General features: G+C 39.7%; 1 pseudogene across 1 annotated transcript in view; it reads left to right on the top strand.

The window, feature by feature from the left end:
* Window positions 1–22,335, top strand: part of LOC307057543 (coiled-coil domain-containing protein 150-like) — a 148,033-nt pseudogene extending 125,698 nt beyond the window's left edge. The window contains exons 27-28 of the transcript in view: window positions 21,772–21,882; window positions 22,171–22,335. The product of the transcript in view is annotated as a coiled-coil domain-containing protein 150-like (transcript). The remainder of the gene's footprint in view (window positions 1–21,771; window positions 21,883–22,170) is intronic.
* Window positions 22,336–23,434: the final 1,099 nt, after the last annotated feature.

The following is a 23,434-nucleotide window of genomic DNA, read 5'->3' as shown; positions in this document are numbered from 1 at the left end:
CACCTGGCTTTTCTAGGCTCTATAGAAGAAGACAAACTTACAAGTCGTTCATCTTAGCTAAGTCCTTAGAATCATATTTAGGAATGAAGCCTGGAGCTTTGACTATGGCACCTCGTCTTCATGTTCAACTTAATAAAAATGATACTCATTTTTGAAGAACGGCTAAAGCTCACATATGCAAAGTACTAGTTACTAAGTAAGACTTGTGAACTTCATAGTCTTTCAGGAACTTTACACCCCTTGGTTCTTCCCCATAGCTCAGATACATCTGTTGCCGTTACAGGACTTTTATCTACTCCCAAACTAATGAAAAGCACATTTTATTACTAAAAAGGGATTTCAAGAGACCATCAAGCTCTTGCCTTCCAACAGAGATTGTCTGCTATGAAAAGTATTCTCCAGTTCTGGAAAGAGATGTTAATCATCTTTTCTCAGGAGAATCTGTAAATCAAAATCTATAATCATATACACAAATGTATACTGTAGGTTAAACTGAAAATAATAGTTTTTATCCTATAGTCTGGTAGCACCTGGAGTTAGAAAGTACCCCATCATACTTTCATAATTTGGTGGCTCATTTATTACAGTATTGAAGCTTTTTCTTCCATATATAGTACATTGGGAGTTTGTCAAAAATCTCTGTATCACGTTTTCAGGAATTGGAAGAAACAGTTAGACACCTGAAGAAATGTAAAGAGGCAACAGAGGATAAACTGAAAGAAGCTAGTGTGGAATCAGAACAGGTAAGGCAGACCCACGGACATGAAGACTTAGACAAGCTTCCTCAGACACGATGACCCTGAAACACAAGTGCATATAATATCCTTCAGTAACACAGTTGTCAGGAGTGCAAAAGGCAAGAACCAATACCTTAGTATAGCTTCCGTTATAAAGAATAGTTTTAGATTAAGATTCTGTGTCTTGATGAGACATCATAGAATGCTAAAAGATTGATTGACATTGACTAATATTAACTTGGTCGTCCAAGCCCCTGAAATTCCAGAAATCCCTGGAATTGGGATTGACATATCTACACTAATATGTATAAAATAGATAACCAATAAGAACCTGCTGTATAATAAATAAATAAAATTCAAAAAAGAAGAGATTCTTAAGCTAAAGGTATCACAGTGACCTTGCTGCCAGTTTATCCCTTTTGTAGCCATTAAGTTACATGATAATATGACTGTCAGAATGGTATATTAAAAGGAATATGGGGGGCGGGGTGAAGACGGTGCACTAGGAGGACGTGGAATTCGCGTCTCCTCACAACGAGGGCACCTGGGGGACCACGGACACCTAAGGGGACGGGAGGAACCCCCAGAGACCAGGTAGGACCTGGGGCGTGGGGGGGAGTGAAGGGGGAGGAGAGCTGCCGTCTCTTCTTCCTACAAATCCAGTGGTACTCATTTAAGGGCATATGAGGAAGAGGGGGAACTCTGCAAAATGATTTACGTAATGTTAAAAGATAAATTGAGGAATAATAAAATTAAGAGTTTATTTGAACAAAAGTCAATTTGAGTCAGGCAGTATGCAATCGATTGCAATAGAAAGGCGCTCTGAGGAGTTGTATAAAATGAAAGACTTTTATAGGCAGAGGGGAGCAGGAACAAGGAAGTTATACTAGGCAAAAAGGTAGATTAGGTACTAGTAGCAGAGTTACTTCCTTTAAGGGATGGCAGGGGTCTGTCAGGCAGATTACTCACCTAATGCTGATCAGGCCATTCCTGATTGACTGGTTTAAGAGTCCTTTTCTGGGAGAGCCAAAACTGTAATTAAGTCTCAGTTTGGTGACATAAGGTTTAGCACAAGTGACTTCATTTTGGGCCTGTTGTCTTGTTTTGAATAGTAATCACTATGTTATTTTTCCACTAGACAAGTTTATTAAAATTTCTAAACATAAAGCGATATTCATAAGAAGTATAAACTATTATGTAAATAAGCTACAAGGATATATTGTACAGCACAGGGAATATAGCCAGTATTTTATAATAACTGGAGTATAATCTATAAAAATTTTTAATCACTATGTCATACACCAAAATCTAATATAATATCATAAATCAACTATACCTCAATAGAAAAAAAGCAAGATTATAAAAATACATGCAAGGATAGTCAATAACTGACAGGTGTATTTACATAAACTCCATATAATTTGTTTTCACTTCTCTATACATGAGGTCACAGGTGACAGAAAGAGACGAGCTTAAGCTTTTTTGTAAAAAACAAAAAACAAAGAAAAAAAACACCTTTAAAGCACAGCAATGCGCACTGAGCAATTAGTGTGTGCCAGGCTCTATATTCCTTCTCTACCTCCTCTTGTTTAACTGTTACATGAATCCTATGAAGTAGGCTATTCTCATACTTTTCCAATGATGAACCTTTAGCCTAGGAAAGTTAATTATCTGAAATTACTTGACTAGTGTGTGGTGAAGCTGAGATTTTAACTTCTGTCTGATTCCAAAGCCATGCTCTTAGAAAGCAAATGACGAACATACATTTACATTATCTGTTCTAAGAAAAATTGTGTTCTTTAGTGTTAAAAATTATGAAAATCACTGAGAGTGTTTCTCCACAAATCTACTTTTTATTATTGCCTCACTTACCATCGTTTTTTAAATATCTATTTATTTGGCTGTGCCAGGTCTTAGTTGCAGCACACAGGATCTTTAGTTGTGGCACACAGGATCTAGTTCCCTGACCAGGGATCAAACCCGGCCCCCATGCATTGGGCGCACAGAGTCTTAGCCACTGGACCACCAGGGAAGTCCCATCACTTAAACTCCTTTTTAAAAGAAAGGTCCAAAGAGAACAAAATATAGGGACACAGCTAAACATAAGCTTCTCTTACTGTATGGAAGGTTAAAATGTTCTAATTTTCCCTTTGTATCCCACAGCTGAAGAAAGCCCTTGATGAAAGCAACTTCAGAGAAGTGGAAGTATCCCGGACTAACCGGGAGCTGCGGCAGAAACTCACAGAGTTGGAAAAGGTACTGAACAGCAGCAAGGAGAAAATAAAGGATCAAACGGCCCAAATTAAGTTCCACTTATCAGCTAAGGCGAATAATGCTCAGAACATAGAGAGGAGGAAGGTTGTATGAGAAACCCTAACTCTCCTCTCCTCCTTAGTATCTGATGAGGATCCAGGCAGGCAGTGATGTCTGGGGAAGAAGGTTTCAGAGCCCCACCACCACCATGTGTTCTCTGGGAATTACAGCTACACCTGGGAAGTGGGCAGGTTGCCTGGGGGGAGGTGGGGGGAGACTCTTTTTCCCGCGGAGATACTGCTGCATCCGTGTTTGGTTTCTCATTAGCTGCCAGTGTCACATTCTGGCTCCCCAGCTGCCTCTTCCACAGTGATTGTACAAGACTTTGCTCTTGCCTTCCAACAGAGATTGTCTGCTATGAAAAGTATTCCCCAGTTCTGGAAAGAGATGTTAATCATCTTTTCTCAGGAGAATCTGTAAATCAAAATCTATAATCATATACACAAATGTATACTGTAGGTTAAACTGAAAATAATAGTTTTTATCCTATAGTCTGGTAGCACCTGGAGTTAGAAAGTACCCCATCATACTTTCATAATTTGGTGGCTCATTTATTACAGTATTGAAGCTTTTTCTTCCATATATAGTACATTGGGAGTTTGTCAAAAATCTCTGTATCACGTTTTCAGGAATTGGAAGAAACAGTTAGACACCTGAAGAAATGTAAAGAGGCAACAGAGGATAAACTGAAAGAAGCTAGTGTGGAATCAGAACAGGTAAGGCAGACCCACGGACATGAAGACTTAGACAAGCTTCCTCAGACACGATGACCCTGAAACACAAGTGCGTGTAATATCCTTCAGTAACACAGTTGTCAGGAGTGCAAAAGGCAAGAACCAATACCTTAGTATAGCCTCCGTTATAAAGAATAGTTTTAGATTAAGATTCTGTGTCTTGATGGGACATCATAGAATGCTAAAAGATTGATTGACATTGACTAATATTACCTTGGTCGTCTAAGCCACTGAAATTCCAGAAATCCCTGGAATTGGGATTGACATATCTACACTAATATGTATAAAATAGATAACCAATAAGAACCCGCTGTATAATAAACAAATAAAATTCAAAAAAGAAGAGATTCTTAAGCTAAAGGTATCACAGTGACCTTGCTGCCAGTTTATCCCTTTTGTAGCCATTAAGTTACATGATAATATGACTGCCAGAATGGTATATTAAAAGGAATATGGGGGGCGGGGTGAAGACGGTGCACTAGGAGGACACGGAATTCGCGTCTGCTCACAACGAGGGCACCTGGGGGACCACGGACACCTAAGGGGACGGGAGTAACCCCCAGAGACTAGGTAGGACCTGCGGCGTGTCGGGGAGTGAAGGGGGAGGAGAGCTGCCATCTCTTCTTCCTACAAATCCAGTGGTACTCATTTAAGGGCATATGAGGAAGAGGGGGAACTCTGTAAAATGATTTAAGTAATGTTAAAAGATAAATTGAGGAATAATAAAATTAAGAGTTTATTTGAACAAAAGTCAATTTGAATCAGGCAGTATGCAATCGATTGCAATAGAAAGGCGCCCTTAGGAGTTGTATAAAATGAAAGACTTTTATAGGCAGAGGGGAGCAGGAACAAGGAAGTTATACTAGGCAAAAAAGTAGATTAGTTACTAGTAGCAGAGTTACTTCCTTTAAGGGATGGCAGGGGTCTGTCAGGCAGATTACTCACCTAATGCTTATCAGGCCATTCCTGATTGACTGGTTTAAGAGTCCTTTTCTGGGGGAGCCAAGACTGTAATTAAGTCTCAGTTTGGTGACATAAGGTTTAGCATAAGTGACTTCATTGTGGGCCTGTTGTCTTGTTTTGAATAGTAATCAATATGTTATTTTTCCACTAGACAAGTTTATTAAAATTTCTAAACATAAAGCAATATTCATAAGAAGTATAAACTACTATGTAAATAAGCTACAAGGATATATTGTACAGCACAGGGAATATAGCCAGTATTTTATAATAACTGGAGTATAATCTATAAAAATTTTTAATCACTATGTCATACACCAAAATCTAATATAATATCATAAATCAACTATACCTCAATAGAAAAAAAGCAAGATTATAAAAATACATGCAAGGATAGTCAATAACTGACAGGTGTATTTACATAAATTCCATATAATTTGTTTTCACTTCTCTATACATGAGGTCACAAGTAACAGAAAGAGACGAGCTTAAGCTTTTTTTTAAAAAACAAAAAACAAACAAAAAAAAACACCTTTAAAGCACAGCAATGCGCACTGAGCAATTAGTGTGTGCCAGGCTCTATATTCCTTCTCTGCCTCCTCTTGTTTAACTGTTACATGAATCCTATGAAGTAGGCTCTTCTCATACTTTTCCAGTGATGAGCCTTTAGCTTAGAGAAGTTAATTATCTGAAATTACTTGACTAGTGTGTGGTGAAGCTGAGATTTTAACTTCTGTCTGATTCCAAAGCAATGCTCTTAGAAAGCAAATGGCGAACATACATTTACATTATCTGTTCTAAGAAAAATTGTGTTCTTTAGTGTTAAAAATTATGAAAATCACTGAGAGTGTTTCTCCACAAATCTACTTTTTATTATTGCCTCACTTACCATCGTTTTTTAAATATCTATTTATTTGGCTGTGCCAGGTCTTAGTTGCAGCACACAGGATCTTTAGTTGTGGCACACAGGATCTAGTTCCCTGACCAGGGATCAAACCCGGCCCCCATGCATTGGGAGCACAGAGTCTTAGCCACTGGACCACCATGGAAGTCCCATCACTTAACCTTCTTTTTAAAAGAAAGGCCCAAAGAGAACAAAATATAGGGACACAGCTAAACATAAGCTTCTCGTACTGAATAGAAGGTTAAAATGTTCTAATTTTCCCTTTGTATCCCACAGCTGAAGAAAGCCCTTGATGAAAGCAACTTCAGAGAAGTGGAAGTATCCCGGACCAACCGGGAGCTGCGGCAGAAACTCACAGAGTTGGAAAAGGTACTGAACTGCAGCAAGGAGAAAATAAAGGATCAAAAGGCCCAAATTAAGTTCCACTTATCAGCTAAGGCGAATAATGCTCAGAACATAGAGAGGAGGAAGGTTGTATGAGAAACCCTAACTCTCCTCTCCTCCTTAGTATCTGATGAGGATCCAGGCAGGCAGTGGTGTCTGGGGAAGAAGGTTTCAGAGCCCCACCACCACCATGTGTTCTCTGGGAATTACAGCTACACCTGGGAAGTGGGCAGGTTGCCTGGGGGGAGGTGGGGGGAGACTCTTTGTCCCGCGGAGATACTGCTGCATCCGTGTTTGGTTTCTCATTAGCTGCCAGTGTCACATTCTGGCTCCCCAGCTGCCTCTTCCACAGTGATTGTACAAGACTTTGCTCTTGCCTTCCAACAGAGATTGTCTGCTATGAAAAGTATTCCCCAGTTCTGGAAAGAGATGTTAATCATCTTTTCTCAGGAGAATCTGTAAATCAAAATCTATAATCATATACACAAATGTATACTGTAGGTTAAACTGAAAATAATAGTTTTTATCCTATAGTCTGGTAGCACCTGGAGTTAGAAAGTACCCCATCATACTTTCATAATTTGGTGGCTCATTTATTACAATATTGAAGCTTTTTCTTCCATATATAGTACATTGGGAGTTTGTCAAAAATCTCTGTATCACGTTTTCAGGAATTGGAAGAAACAGTTAGACACCTGAAGAAATGTAAAGAGGCAACAGAGCATAAACTGAAAGAAGCTAGTGTGGAATCAGAACAGGTAAGGCAGACCCACGGACATGAAGACTTAGACAAGCTTCCTCAGACACGATGACCCTGAAACACAAGTGCGTGTAATATCCTTCAGTAACACAGTTGTCAGGAGTGCAAAAGGCAAGAACCAATACCTTAGTATAGCCTCCGTTATAAAGAATAGTTTTAGATTAAGATTCTGTCTTGATGAGACATCATAGAATGCTAAAAGATTGATTGACATTGACTAATATTAACTTGGTCGTCCAAGCCCCTGAAATTCCAGAAATCCCTGGAATTGGGATTGACATATCTACACTAATATGTATAAAATAGATAACCAATAAGAACCCGCTGTATAATAAACAAATAAAATTCAAAAAATAAGAGATTCTTAAGCTAAAGGTATCACAGTGACATTGCTGCCAGTTTATCCCTTTTGTAGCCATTAAGTTACATGATAATATGACTGCCAGAATGGTATATTAAAAGGAATATGGGGGGCGGGGTGAAGACGGTGCACTAGGAGGATGCGGAATTCGCATCTCCTCACAACGAGGGCACCTGGGGGACCACGGACACCTATGGGGACGGGAGGAAGCCCCAGAGACCAGGTAGGACCTGGGGCATGTGGGGGAGTGAAGGGGGAGGAGAGCTGCCGTCTCTTCTTCCTACAAATCCAGTGGAACTCAGTTAAGGGCATATGAGGAAGAGGGGGAACTCTGCAAAATGATTTACGTAATGTTAAAAGATAAATTGAGGAATAATAAAATTAAGAGTTTATTTGAACAAAAGTCAATTTGAATCAGGCAGTATGCAATCGATTGCAATAGAAAGGCGCTCTGAGGATTTGTATAAAATGAAAGACTTTTATAGGCAGAGGGGAGCAGGAACAAGGAAGTTATACTAGGCAAAAAGGTAGATTAGTTACTAGTAGCAGAGTTACTTCCTTTAAGGGATGGCAGGGGTCTGTCAGGCAGATTACTCACCTAATGCTGATCAGGCCATTCCTGATTGACTGGTTTAAGAGTCCTTTTCTGGGAGAGCCAAAACTGTAATTAAGTCTCAGTTTGGTGACATAAGGTTTAGCATAAGTGACTTCATTGTGGGCCTGTTGTCTTGTTTTGAATAGTAATCACTATGTTATTTTTCCACTAGACAAGTTTATTAAAATTTCTAAACATAAAGCAATATTCATAAGAAGTATAAACTACTATGTAAATAAGCTACAAGGATATATTGTACAGCACAGGGAATATAGCCAGTATTTTATAATAACTGGAGTATAATCTATAAAAATTTTTGATCACTATGTCATACACCTAAAATTAATATAATATCATACATCAACTATACCTCAATAGAAAAAAAGAAACATTATAAAAATACATGCAAGAATAGTCAATAACTGACAGGTGTATTTACATAAACTCCATATAATTTATGTTTACTTCTCCATACGTGAGGTCACAAGTGACAGAAAGAGACGAGCTTAAGCTTTTTAAAAAAAGAAAAAAAAAAAAACCTTTAAAGCACAGCAATGAGCACTGAGCAATTAGTGTGTGCCAGGCTCTATATTCCTTCTCTGCCTCCTCTTGTTTAACTGTTACATGAATCCTATGAAGTAGGCTCTTCTCATCCTTTTCCAGTGATGAGTCTTTAGCTTAGAGAAGTTAATTATCTGAAATTACTTGACTAGTGTGTGGTGAAGCTGAGATTTTAACTTCTGTCTGATTCCAAAGCCATGCTCTTAGAAAGCAAATAACGGACATACATTTACATTATCTGTTCTAAGAAAAATTGTGTTCTTTAGTGTTAAAAATTATGAAAATCACTGAGAGTGTTTCTCCACAAATCTACTTCTTAATATTGCCTCACTTACCCTCCTTTTTAAAATATCAATTTATTTGGCTGTGCCAGGTCTTAGTTGCAGCACACAGGATTGTTAGTTGTGGCACACAGGATCTAGTTTCCTGACCAGGGATCAAACCCGGCCCCCATGCATTGGGAGCACAGAGTCTTAGCGACTGGACCACCAGGGAAGTCCCATCACTTAACCTTCTTTTTAAAAGAAAGGCCCAAAGAGAACAAAATATAGGGACACAGCTAAACATAAGCTTCTCGTACTGAATAGAAGGTTAAAATGTTCTAATTTTCCCTTTGTATCCCACAGCTGAAGAAAGCCCTTGATGAAAGCAACTTCAGAGAAGTGGAAGTATCCCGGACCAACCGGGAGCTGCGGCAGAAACTCACAGAGTTGGAAAAGGTACTGAACAGCAGCAAGGAGAAAATAAAGGATCAAAAGGCCCAAATTAAGTTCCACTTATCAGCTAAGGCGAATAATGCTCAGAACATAGAGAGGAGGAAGGTTGTATGAGAAACCCTAACTCTCCTCTCCTCCTTAGTATCTGATGAGGATCCAGGCAGGCAGTGGTGTCTGGGGAAGAAGGTTTCAGAGCCCCACCACCACCATGTGTTCTCTGGGAATTACAGCTACACCTGGGAAGTGGGCAGATTGCCTGGGGGGAGGTGGGGGGAGACTCTTTTTCCCGCGGAGATACTGCTGCATCCGTGTTTGGTTTCTCATTAGCTGCCAGTGTCACATTCTGGCTCCCCAGCTGCCTCTTCCACAGTGATTGTACAAGACTTTGCTCTTGCCTTCCAACAGAGATTGTCTGCTATGAAAAGTATTCCCCAGTTCTGGAAAGAGATGTTAATCATCTTTTCTCAGGAGAATCTGTAAATCAAAATCTATAATCATATACACAAATGTATACTGTAGGTTAAACTGAAAATAATAGTTTTTATCCTATAGTCTGGTAGCACCTGGAGTTAGAAAGTACCCCATCATACTTTCATAATTTGGTGGCTCATTTATTACAGTATTGAAGCTTTTTCTTCCATATATAGTACATTGGGAGTTTGTCAAAAATCTCTGTATCACGTTTTCAGGAATTGGAAGAAACAGTTAGACACCTGAAGAAATGTAAAGAGGCAACAGAGGATAAACTGAAAGAAGCTAGTGTGGAATCAGAACAGGTAAGGCAGACCCACGGACATGAAGACTTAGACAAGCTTCCTCAGACACGATGACCCTGAAACACAAGTGCGTGTAATATCCTTCAGTAACACAGTTGTCAGGAGTGCAAAAGGCAAGAACCAATACCTTAGTATAGCCTCCGTTATAAAGAATAGTTTTAGATTAAGATTCTGTCTTGATGAGACATCATAGAATGCTAAAAGATTGATTGACATTGACTAATATTACCTTGGTCGTCTAAGCCACTGAAATTCCAGAAATCCCTGGAATTGGGATTGACATATCTACACTAATATGTATAAAATAGATAACCAATAAGAACCCGCTGTATAATAAACAAATAAAATTCAAAAAAGAAGAGATTCTTAAGCTAAAGGTATCACAGTGACCTTGCTGCCAGTTTATCCCTTTTGTAGCCATTAAGTTACATGATAATATGACTGCCAGAATGGTATATTAAAAGGAATATGGGGGGCGGGGTGAAGACGGTGCACTAGGAGGACACGGAATTCGCGTCTGCTCACAACGAGGGCACCTGGGGGACCACGGACACCTAAGGGGACGGGAGTAACCCCCAGAGACTAGGTAGGACCTGCGGCGTGTGGGGGAGTGAAGGGGGAGGAGAGCTGCCATCTCTTCTTCCTACAAATCCAGTGGTACTCATTTAAGGGCATATGAGGAAGAGGGGGAACTCTGTAAAATGATTTAAGTAATGTTAAAAGATAAATTGAGGAATAATAAAATTAAGAGTTTATTTGAACAAAAGTCAATTTGAATCAGGCAGTATGCAATCGATTGCAATAGAAAGGCGCCCTTAGGAGTTGTATAAAATGAAAGACTTTTATAGGCAGAGGGGAGCAGGAACAAGGAAGTTATACTAGGCAAAAAAGTAGATTAGTTACTAGTAGCAGAGTTACTTCCTTTAAGGGATGGCAGGGGTCTGTCAGGCAGATTACTCACCTAATGCTTATCAGGCCATTCCTGATTGACTGGTTTAAGAGTCCTTTTCTGGGGGAGCCAAGACTGTAATTAAGTCTCAGTTTGGTGACATAAGGTTTAGCATAAGTGACTTCATTGTGGGCCTGTTGTCTTGTTTTGAATAGTAATCAATATGTTATTTTTCCACTAGACAAGTTTATTAAAATTTCTAAACATAAAGCAATATTCATAAGAAGTATAAACTACTATGTAAATAAGCTACAAGGATATATTGTACAGCACAGGGAATATAGCCAGTATTTTATAATAACTGGAGTATAATCTATAAAAATTTTTAATCACTATGTCATACACCAAAATCTAATATAATATCATAAATCAACTATACCTCAATAGAAAAAAAGCAAGATTATAAAAATACATGCAAGGATAGTCAATAACTGACAGGTGTATTTACATACACTCCATATAATTTGTTTTCACTTCTCTATACATGAGGTCACAAGTAACAGAAAGAGACGAGCTTAAGCTTTTTTTTAAAAAACAAAAAACAAACAAAAAAAAACACCTTTAAAGCACAGCAATGCGCACTGAGCAATTAGTGTGTGCCAGGCTCTATATTCCTTCTCTGCCTCCTCTTGTTTAACTGTTACATGAATCCTATGAAGTAGGCTCTTCTCATCCTTTTCCAGTGATGAGTCTTTAGCTTAGAGAAGTTAATTATCTGAAATTACTTGACTAGTGTGTGGTGAAGCTGAGATTTTAACTTCTGTCTGATTCCAAAGCCATGCTCTTAGAAAGCAAATAACGGACATACATTTACATTATCTGTTCTAAGAAAAATTGTGTTCTTTAGTGTTAAAAATTATGAAAATCACTGAGAGTGTTTCTCCACAAATCTACTTCTTAATATTGCCTCACTTACCCTCCTTTTTAAAATATCAATTTATTTGGCTGTGCCAGGTCTTAGTTGCAGCACACAGGATTGTTAGCTGTGGCACACAGGATCTAGTTTCCTGACCAGGGATCAAACCCGGCCCCCATGCATTGGGAGCACAGAGTCTTAGCGACTGGACCACCAGGGAAGTCCCATCACTTAACCTTCTTTTTAAAAGAAAGGCCCAAAGAGAACAAAATATAGGGACACAGCTAAACATAAGCTTCTCGTACTGAATAGAAGGTTAAAATGTTCTAATTTTCCCTTTGTATCCCACAGCTGAAGAAAGCCCTTGATGAAAGCAACTTCAGAGAAGTGGAAGTATCCCGGACCAACCGGGAGCTGCGGCAGAAACTCACAGAGTTGGAAAAGGTACTGAACAGCAGCAAGGAGAAAATAAAGGATCAAAAGGCCCAAATTAAGTTCCACTTATCAGCTAAGGCGAATAATGCTCAGAACATAGAGAGGAGGAAGGTTGTATGAGAAACCCTAACTCTCCTCTCCCCCTTAGTATCTGATGAGGATCTAGGCAGGGAGTGGTGTCTGGGGAATGTGGTTTCAGAGCCCCACCACCACCATGTGTTCTCTGGGAATTACAGCTACACCTGGGAAGTGGGCAGGTTGCCTGGGGGGAGGTGGGGGGAGACTCTTTGTCCCGCGGAGATACTGCTGCATCCGTGTTTGGTTTCTCATTAGCTGCCAGTGTCACATTCTGGCTCCCCAGCTGCCTCTTCCACAGTGATTGTACAAGACTTTGCTCTTGCCTTCCAACAGAGATTGTCTGCTATGAAAAGTATTCCCCAGTTCTGGAAAGAGATGTTAATCATCTTTTCTCAGGAGAATCTGTAAATCAAAATCTATAATCATATACACAAATGTATACTGTAGGTTAAACTGAAAATAATAGTTTTTATCCTATAGTCTGGTAGCACCTGGAGTTAGAAAGTACCCCATCATACTTTCATAATTTGGTGGCTCATTTATTACAGTATTGAAGCTTTTTCTTCCATATATAGTACATTGGGAGTTTGTCAAAAATCTCTGTATCACGTTTTCAGGAATTGGAAGAAACAGTTAGACACCTGAAGAAATGTAAAGAGGCAACAGAGGATAAACTGAAAGAAGCTAGTGTGGAATCAGAACAGGTAAGGCAGACCCACGGACATGAAGACTTAGACAAGCTTCCTCAGACACGATGACCCTGAAACACAAGTGCGTGTAATATCCTTCAGTAACACAGTTGTCAGGAGTGCAAAAGGCAAGAACCAATACCTTAGTATAGCCTCCGTTATAAAGAATAGTTTTAGATTAAGATTCTGTCTTGATGAGACATCATAGAATGCTAAAAGATTGATTGACATTGACTAATATTAACTTGGTCGTCTAAGCCCCTGAAATTTCAGAAATCCCTGGAATTGGGATTGACATATCTACACTAATATGTATAAAATAGATAACCAATAAGAACCTGCTGTATAATAAACAAATAAAATTCAAAAAAGAAGAGATTCTTAAGCTAAAGGTATCACAGTGACATTGCTGCCAGTTTATCCCTTTTGTAGCCATTAAGTTACATGATAATATGACTGCCAGAATGGTATATTAAAAGGAATATGGGGGGCGGGGTGAAGACGGTGCACTAGGAGGATGCGGAATTCGCGTCTGCTCACAACGAGGGCACCTGGGGGACCACGGACACCTAAGGGGACGGGAGTAACCCCCAGAGACCAGGTAGGACCTGGGGCGTGGGGGGGAGTGAAGGGGGAGGAGAAGCTGAGGTGGGACAGGACTGACGGGCAGGTAGGGGAGGGGAAGGGATTCCATGCCTGTCGGGGGAAATTTTGGTACCAATGGGAGGGCAGAGGATCAAAAGGGACCAGGACCAGGTGTCCCCTGCCCACTTGGGCCCCTCGGAGCCTGCTGAGATCCCGGGCCTGACCCTCTGCTCACTGAGGCCCCCTCCAGCTGTGCGGGTCCTGAGGGAGTCGGATGGAAGGGGGAAGAAAAGTAAAGGCTGGACCTGTGTGACTGGCACCCCTGAGGGGTGGCTGGGCGAGGGGAGGAGTTCCTACACTCAGTGGGACACACCCACGGCTAGGGGTCCTGCAGCAACGGGGGAGACCCTGGAGGAGACAGTGGTGGAGGGCACAGAGCAATGGAAGGAAACAGGGCCAGCACTTTCCCTGTTGGGCTCCTGGGCCTAATCCTCAGAGCCTCCCTCCTACTATGCAGAGCCCAAGCCCTGCCCCTACACCCCCCCACCCAGGGCCCCACCTCTACACTCAGAGACCCCGTCCAAGGCACTGGGCCTAAACCCCACCCACACACCCTCACTCAGGGCCTTACCTCCAAACTCCAGAACCTCACACTGCAGAGGCCCTCCCTTCCTTCCACCCAGGTCCTAAGCAGAGGCCCTGCCCCACACTTGAACATCACCCCACCTAGGCCCCACCCCCAGTGCCTTTTCCTGCTATGGGGGTTCTGAGCCTAGGTCCTGCCCCACCTTAAACCCTGACCCTGCCTAAGTTCCACTCCTGCCTATACCCCACCCCCCCATATCTAAGGCTTTTTTTCTTTTCCTCTCTTAGATTGGGTTCTGTTTTACCTTGTTGACTCATTGTTGATTCTCTTATATTTTTATATTTCCTAATCTTTTATTTTTCTAATTTTATTTTATTCTTTATACTTTGTTATTATTCTCTCCTTTTGGCTTGTACCCCCCCCCTTTTTTCTGTTGTGGTTTTATTTTACCTTGTTGCACTTGTTTCAATTATAGTTTTATATTTCCTAATATATTTTGTATGTTTCTAATTTTATTTTCTTTTTTATTCTTTGATATTGTGCTGCTCTGGTCCTTTTTTTCCTTTTTCTTTTTCTTTTTTACAATACCACAAAACTTGCAAGATCTTGGTTCCCAGGACAGAGGTGAGGCCCGAGCTGCTGTGGTGGGAGCTCCAAGTCTGCTGCACTAACAGAGAACATCAAACCCCAGGGAAAATTAATGGGAGTGAGGCATCCTGGAGGTCCTCATCTCAGCACCAAGACCCGGCTCTATCCAACTGCCTGCAAACTCCAGTGCTGGATGTCTCAGGCCAGACAACCAGTAAGATAGATAGGAATACAGCACCACCCATCAAAAAAAAATGAAATGACAAAAAAAATGTTACAGATGAAGGAACAAGGTGAAAACCTAAAAGACAAATAAGTGAAGATGAAATAGGCAAGCTACCTGAAAAAGAATTCAGAGTAATGATAGTAAAGGTGATCCAAAATCTCGGAAACAGAATGGAGAAATTACAAAAAAACATTTAACAAGGATCTAGAAGAATTAAAGAGCAAACAAACAAACAGTTACTGAAATTAGAAATACTCTAGAAGAAATCAGTAGCAGAATAACTGAGGCAAAAGAATGGATAAGTGAGCTGGAAGACAAGATGGTGGAAATAACTGCCAGGGAGCAGAATAAAAGAATGAAAAGAATTGAGGGCAGTCTCAGAGACCTCTGGGACAACATTAAACACACCAACATTTGAAATATAGGGGTCCCAGAAGAAGAAGAGAAAAGAAAGGGACTCAGAAAATATTTGAAGAGATTATAGTTGAGAAGTTCCCTAACATGGGAAATGAAATAGTCAATCAAGTCCAGGAAGCACAGAGAGTACCACACAGGATAAACCCAAAGAGAAACATGCCGAGACACATTAATCAAACTATCAAAATTTAAATAAAAGGAAAAAATGTTAAAAGCAGCAAAGGAAAAGCAACAAATAACATACAAGGGAATCCCCATAAGGTTAACAGCTGATTTTTCAGCAGAAACTCTGCAACCCAAAAGGGAGTGGCAGAACATAATTAAAGTGGTGAAAGGGAAAAACCTACAACCAATATTACTCTACCCAGCAAGGATGTCATTCAGATTCAACAGAGAAATTAAAACCTTTAAAAGAAAAATCTAAGAGAAATCAGCACCACCAAACCAGCTTTACAACAAATGCTAAAGGAACTTCTCTAGGCAGGAAACACAAGAGAAGGAAAAGACCTACAATAACAAACCCAAAACAATTAAGAAAATGGTAATAGTAGCATACATATCAATAATTACTTTAAATGTAAATGGTTTAATTGCTCCAACCAAAAGACACAGACTGGCTGAATGGATACAAAAACAAGACCCATATATATGCTCTCTACAAGAGAGCCACTTCAGACCTAGGGACACATACAGACTGAAAGTGAGGGGATAGAAAAAGATATTGCATGCAAATGGAAAGCAAAAGAAAGCTGGAGTAGCAATTCTCATATCAGACAAAATAGACTTTAAAATCAAGACTATTACAAGAGACAAGGACACTACATAATGGTCAAGAGATTGATCCAAGAAGAAGATATAACAATTGTAAATATGCACCCATCATAGGAGCACCTCAAAACATAACGCAAATGCTAACAGCCATAAAAGGGGAAATCAAGAGCAACACAATCACAGCAGGGGACTTTAACACCCCACTTGCACCAATGAACAGATCATCCAAACTGGAAAGAAATAAGGAAACACAAGCTTCAAATGATACATTAAACAAGATGGACTTAATTGACATTTATAGGACATTCCATCCAGAAACAACAGAATATACTTTCTTCTCAAGTGCTCATGGAACACTCAGAATAGATCATATCTTGGGTCACAGATCAATCCTCAGTAAATTTAAGAAAACTGAAATCGTATCAAGTATCTTTTCTGACCACAATGCTATGAGACTGGATATCGATTAACTACAGGCAAAAATCTGTAGGAAATACAAATACATGGAGGCTAAACAATACACAGCTAAATAACCAAGAGATCACTGAAGAAATCAAAGAGTAAATCAAAAAAATACCTAGAAACAAATGACAATGAAAACGACGACACAAAACCTATGGGATGCAGCAGAAGCAGTGCTAAGAGGGAAGTTTATAGCAAAAAAATCCTACCTCAAGAAACAAGAAACATCTCAAATAAACGACTTAACCTTACACCTAAAGCAATTAGAGAAGGAAGAACAAAATAACCCCAAAGTTAGCAGAAGGAAAGAAATCATAAAGATGAGAAATAAATGAAATAGAAATGAAGGAAACAATAGCAAAGATCAATAAAACTAAAAGCTGGTTCTTTGAGAAGATAAACAAAATTGATAAACCATTAGCCAGACTCATCAAGAAAAAAAGGAAGAAGACACAAATCAATAGAATTATAAATGAAAAAGGAGAAGTAACAACTGACACTTCAGAAATACAAAGGATCATGAGAGATTACTACAAGCAACTCTATGCCAATAAAATGGACAACCTGGAAGAAATGGACAAATTCTTAGAAATGCACAACCTTCCGAGACTGAACCAGGAAGAAAGAGAAAATATGAACAGTCCAATCACAAGCACTGAAATTGAAACTGTGATTAAAAATCTTCCAATAAACAAAAGCCCAGGACCAGATGGATCCACAGATGAATTCTATCAAACATTTAGAGAAGAGCTAACACCTATCCTTCTGAAACTCTCCCAAAATATAGCAGAGGGAGGAACACGCCCAAACTCATTCTGTGAGGCCACCATCACCCTGATATCAAAACCAGACAAAGATGTCACAAAGAAAGAAAACTACACGCCAATATTGCTCATGAACATAGATGAAAAAATCCTCAACAAAATACTAGCAAACAGAATCCCTACAGCACATTAAAAGGATCATACACCATGATCAAGTGGGGTTTATCCCAGGAATGCAAGGATTCTTCAATATACACAAATCAATCAATGTGATACAACATATTAACAAACTGAAGGAGAAAACCATATGACCATCTCAATAGATACAGACAAAGCTTTTGACAAAAGTCAAAACCCATTTATGATAAAAACCCTCCAGAAAATAGGCATATCATCCTCAATGGGGAAAAACTGAAACCATTTCCTCTAAGATCAGGAAGAAGACAAGGTTGCCCACTCTTACCACTATTATTCAGCATAGTTTTGGAAGTTTTAGCCACAGCTATCAGAGAAGGAAAAGAAAAAAAGGGAATGAAAATCAGAAAAAAAGAAATAAAACATTACTTTTTGCAGATGACATGATACTATACATAGAGAATCCTAAAGATGCTACCAGAAAACTACTAGAGCTAATCAATGAATTTGGTAGTGTAGCAGGATACAAAATTAATGCACAGAAATCTCTAGCATTCCTATACAATAATGATGAAAAATCTGAAAGTGAAATTAAGGAAACACATTTACCATTGCAACAAAAACAATAAAATACCTAGGAAGAAACCTACCTAAGGAGACAAAAGACCTGTATGCAGAAAACTATAAGACACTGATGAAAGAAGTTAAAGATGATACAAACAGATGGAGAGGTATACCATGTTCTTGGATTGGAAGAATCAACATTTGTGAATATGACTATACCACCCAAAGCAACTTACAAATTTCACAATTTGTATGGAAACACAAAAGACCCTGAATAGCCAAAGCAATCTTGAGAAAGAAAGACAGAGCTGGAGGAATCAGGCTCCCAGACTTCAGACTATACTACAAAGCTACAGTTATCAAGACAGTATGGTACTGGCACAAAAACAGAAATATAGATCAATGGAACAGGATAGGAAGCCCTGAGATAAATCCACTCACATATGGTCAACTTATCTTTGACAAAGGAGGCAAGAATATACAATGGATAAAAGACAGCCTCTTCAATAAGTGGTGCTGGGAAAACAGGAGAGCTACATGTAAAAGAATGAAATTAGAACACTCCCTAACACCATACACAAAATAAACTCAAAATGGATTAAAGACCTAAATGTAAGGCCAGACACTATCAAACTCTTAGAGGACACTCTATGACATAAATCACAGCAAGATCCTTTTTGACCCACCTCCTAGAGAAATGGAAACAGAAACAGAAACAGAAACAAATGGTACCGAATGAAACTTAAAATCTTTTGCACAACAAAGGAAACCACAAACAAGATGAAAAGACCACCCTCAGAATGGGAGAAAATGTTTGCAAATCAAGCAACTGACAAAAGATTAATCTCCAAAATATACAAGCAGCTCATGCAGCTCAATATCAAAAAAACAGAAAACACAATCCAAAAATGGGCAGAAGACCTAAAGAGACATTTCTCCTAAGAAGATACAGATGGCGAACAAACACATGAAAAGATGCTCAACATCACTAATCATTAGAGAAATGCAAATCGAAACTACAGTGAGGTATCACCTCACACCAGTCTGAATGGCCATCATCAAAAATTCTACAAACAATTGGGCTTCCCTGGTGGTGCAGTGGTTGGGAGTCCACCTGCCGATACAGGGGACACGGGTTCATGCCCCGGTCTGGGAAGATCCCACATGCCACGGAGCAGCTGGGCCCGTGAGCCATGGCCGCTGAGCCTGCGCGTCCAGAGCCTGTGCTCCACAATGGGAGAGGCCACAACAGTGACAGGCCCGTGTACTGCAAAAAAAAAAAAAAATCTACAAATAATAAATGCTGGAGAGTGGGTGGAGAAAAGGGAACCCTCTTGCACTGTTGGTGGGAATGTAAATTGATACACCCACTATAGAGAACAGTATGGAGATTCCTTAAAAACCTAAAAATAGAACTAGCATATGACCCAGCAATACCACTATTGGGCATATACCCTGAGAAAACCATAATTCAAAAAGAGTCATGTACCACAATGTTCATTGCAGCTCTATTTACAATAGCCAGGACATGGAAGCAACCTAAGTGTCCATCAACAGATGAATGGACGAAGAAGATGTGGCACATATATACAATGGAATATTACTCGCCATAAAAGTAAACGAAATTGAGTTATTTATACTGAGGTGGATGGACCTAGAGTCTGTCATAAAGAGTGAAGTAAGTCAGAAAGAGAAAATCAGATACCATATGCTAACACATATATATGGAATCTAAAAAAAAAAAGAACAAAAGTCATGAAGAACCTAAGGGCAAGACGGGAATAAAGACACAGACCTACTAGAGAATGGACTTGAGGATACAGGGAGGGGGAAGGGTAAGCTGGGACGAAGTGAGAGAGTGGCTTGGACATATACACACTACCAAACGTAAAATAGATAGCTAGTGGGAAGCGGCTGCATAGCACAGGGAGATCAGCTCAGTGCTTTGTGACCACCTAGAGGGGTGGGATAGGGAGGGTGGGAGGGAGGGTGACACAAGAGGGAAGAGATATGGGGACATATGTATATGTATAACGGATTCACTTTGTTATAAAGCAGAACCTAACACCACTGTAAAGCAATTATACTCCAATAAAGATGTTTTAAATAATTAATTAATTAATTAAAAGGAATATGGACTCGTCTCTTGTGAGTTTGCCAACAATGACACTTACTGGGCCCTTAAGGAAGTTACATTTACTTTCTGTAACTCATCAGTTACCACTTCTATAATAGTCAGGAAGTTATTACCTACCACTGTTACTCTGATAGATGGCTTGGAGTAAGTTTCAATAAACGTTGGCTCCATTCTCATTCACCATACAAGACGAGACATGATGTACAATGAATGTCATTTCAAGCATCTTTCCCTCCACTTCTGATAAAGAGAAAAGTGGGGTTTGGTTTGTGGGTGGATGGGAGTGTGTCTGTCGTCAGGATGCACAAACAAACCTGGAAAATACTTTAGCTTTGTAGCTTTATAAAAGTTAAATGACAAGCAGAGCTCTATTTTCTCGTCTCACTATTTTGTACTCACACTGTGACCTGGTTAATAGGGGACAAGTACATAGTAGCACAAATTTATAAAGGACCTATTATATGGCTTGTACCGTGCTAGGTGATGGAGCTATAGGGTGAATAAGCCAAAAGAAGCCCCTGGTCTCATCGAACTTGCCTTCTCCCAAGCAAGAGAGAAATACACTAGTCTCTGAGACCTCAGAGTCAAAACATGAAAATGCTGTCCATGAAACATAAATAATCAAAGGGGGAAAACCAGTCATTTTGCTTTTTATTCTAGAGGATATGTTCTACAGCTATTTTGAAGCAACCTTTATATATAATAAAAACCTGTTGGCTCTACCTTCAAAATAATATCCCAAATACATAGAAAAGTGCTAGGCACATATAGGCACTCAATAAATATTTGTCAAGTAAATGAATACTGATTCTAGATCATCTTCAAAGGCAGACTATTAGAGGGACTGTTTTCAAGTCTAACAGATCATTTGGAAGTTTGTGCTTAGGAGCTAAAGTATAAAATATTTTGATAAAGGAAATAAAAAATACCATTTACACTAAGCTGGTCCAGTGTTTTTACTAATTCGTTCTATTACCTTTATAAAGCACAGCAGGAAAATCTAGGCTTTACAGTTCAGGGACTTTGGAGAAGTGTTTAGTCTCAGAGAACAGAACTCAAAGTGTGGTTTGAATTACCACATGAATTTTCAATGGCATCTTGTACTTTCACTCCTACCTTAACTTTCTCCCGAGCCCTCTCACCTCAGTTCACGTCCAGGAAATATTAACAAATGCATGAAAATCAGCAGGTTTGTATTCATTGTTTAACTCCATATTCAGAAATTATTCTCTCATCTATAGGAGGATGTGTATTATACAAACAGGTTGCAAAGACCATGCAGTTAGAATGTGAGTCTTTTAATATCTAGGTAAAGTCTCTTGAACTGGCAACTATAGGAAGAATACTTCCAGTTTAACTAATATGAAGCCCATTTGCTAATTGTGGGGGGAAATAAAGCTTTTAAATTATACAGTGTAAAAAGAAAGAGTCTCAGGCTTCCCTGGTGGCACAATGGTTGAGAGTCCGCCTGCTGATGCAGGGGAAACGGGTTCGTGCCCCGGTCCGGGAAGATCCCACACGCCGCGGAATGGCTGGGCCCATGAGCCATGGCCACTGAGCCTGCGCGTCCGGAGCCTGTGCTCCACAACGGGAGAGGCCACAACAGTGAGAGGCCCGTGTACCGCAAAAAAAAAAAAAAAAAAAAAAAAAAGAGTCTCTTGAACTAATACACAAAATGATTAAGTGTTCCTTTGTTGTAAATTTTAATGAGAACATTTGTATGTGCAGATAACAGCTAACCTGGAACAAGCTTGGTGCTGGTTTAAGTGCAAACGCGATGGCCTACAACTTGAGCTGACCAAAAACCCGTTGCAGAGGGAAGACAGGTGGCGGAAAGAGGTGGAATATTTGTGTGTCTTAAGCAATTCTGGATTTGTTCCTTCTCAGATTTCTAATTACACAAGTTCTCTCTTCATCCAGCTACTCTCCACTAATCTGTAGATCTCTTTAAACTGCTGTTTGGAAAACCAATGAACTGAATTTCTTTCTTAAAAGTTCTACCTCTCCCAAGCTGTCTAGTTTAGAACCACCTATCTTGAAAAGAAAATGACATCCATAAAGACAAAATAGGTCCTCAGCTCTGCAGTTAGTTTCTAACAGTTTTGGGGTGTGTTTTCTTTCCAATAGGACCAAGATGAAAGGCACAGCAGCATATCCGATCAGTCTGCTCTACATCGATGGGAGAATAAACTGAATCTTAGACTTGTGCCGAAGAAGTGTCATTCTGAACTAAAGAGAGGTGGTGTCCTTGACAGAGGAGCTTCTTCACTTAGAACAGCTACATCACCCTGATTCCCTGAGCCCAGCAACTAGGGCTGGGCTGTTTCCACCGTCATCAGGACATGAAGTCTTTGATGTGGACTGAAGATTTTGGACCTGAGTTTATCCTTTTATGAACTCTTTGATATCAATACAGAACCACCCCATCTTTTTTGTCCCTTTCCCCATTTTCCACCCAGTAAATTTATATTAATGTGTTGTATGATAGGAGATGCTGTTGCATGATACTTGGCTATTGTTTTAAGTAAATTTTATCAAAAAGCATTTAATGAGGTACTGGATGATTTGGCAACTAAATGATATGATACTTTATTTCAGTGAAATGTCCTAGTCTAACATCTAGTAGATACTCCCTGGAAATACGATCACCTGAAAAGTGGTAAAAACTCTCCCACTGTCTAGTAAACATATACCCTTCTATGCTGGGTAATTACTAGCACACCTTTTATAAGACCATATCTCTATTCGTATATAAGATATCTCAGAGGTTGTATTTGCAGTTTCCTTGGACATTTACAAAGAAGTTTATTCAACTCTGTTCCAGGAGATTATGCCTGACCAATGTAGCTCTCCCTTACTATAGTAAGCAATAAATTCAGCTTTATCTTCTCATTTCAGATTAAATAATCCAGATTTAAAGTATGTAAACAGCTGGCATAATACCTGGCTTAATTGATGCTCAAGTAATGGTAGCTGCTGATAATAGTATTAGGACCTAAATCAAATGAGCAATTATAAAATTAGAATATCAAATATAAGACTCAGAGGTTGATGAGCCCAGCACTCAATATCTAATATAAAAAAACACAGCTGGGGACTTCCCTGGTGGTGCAGTGTTTAGGAATCCACCTGTCAATGCAGGAGACATAGGTTCAATCCCTGGTCCAGGAAGATCCCACATGCCGCAGAGCAACTAAGCCCATGTGCCACAACTACTGAAGCCTGCACTCTAGGGCCTGCGTGCTGCAACTACTGAGTCCGCATGCTGCAACTACTGCAGCCCGCACACCTAGAGCCCATGCTCCGCAACAAGAGAAGGCACCACAATGAGAAGCCCACGCACTGCAACAAAGTGTAGCCCCTGCTCTCTGCAACTAGAGAAAGCCACACG

Source organism: Hyperoodon ampullatus, assembly GCF_949752795.1.
Source record: "Hyperoodon ampullatus genome assembly, chromosome: 8".
Taxonomy (NCBI): Eukaryota; Metazoa; Chordata; class Mammalia; order Artiodactyla; family Ziphiidae; genus Hyperoodon; species Hyperoodon ampullatus.
This window is presented reverse-complemented; position numbering and strand designations above follow the sequence as displayed.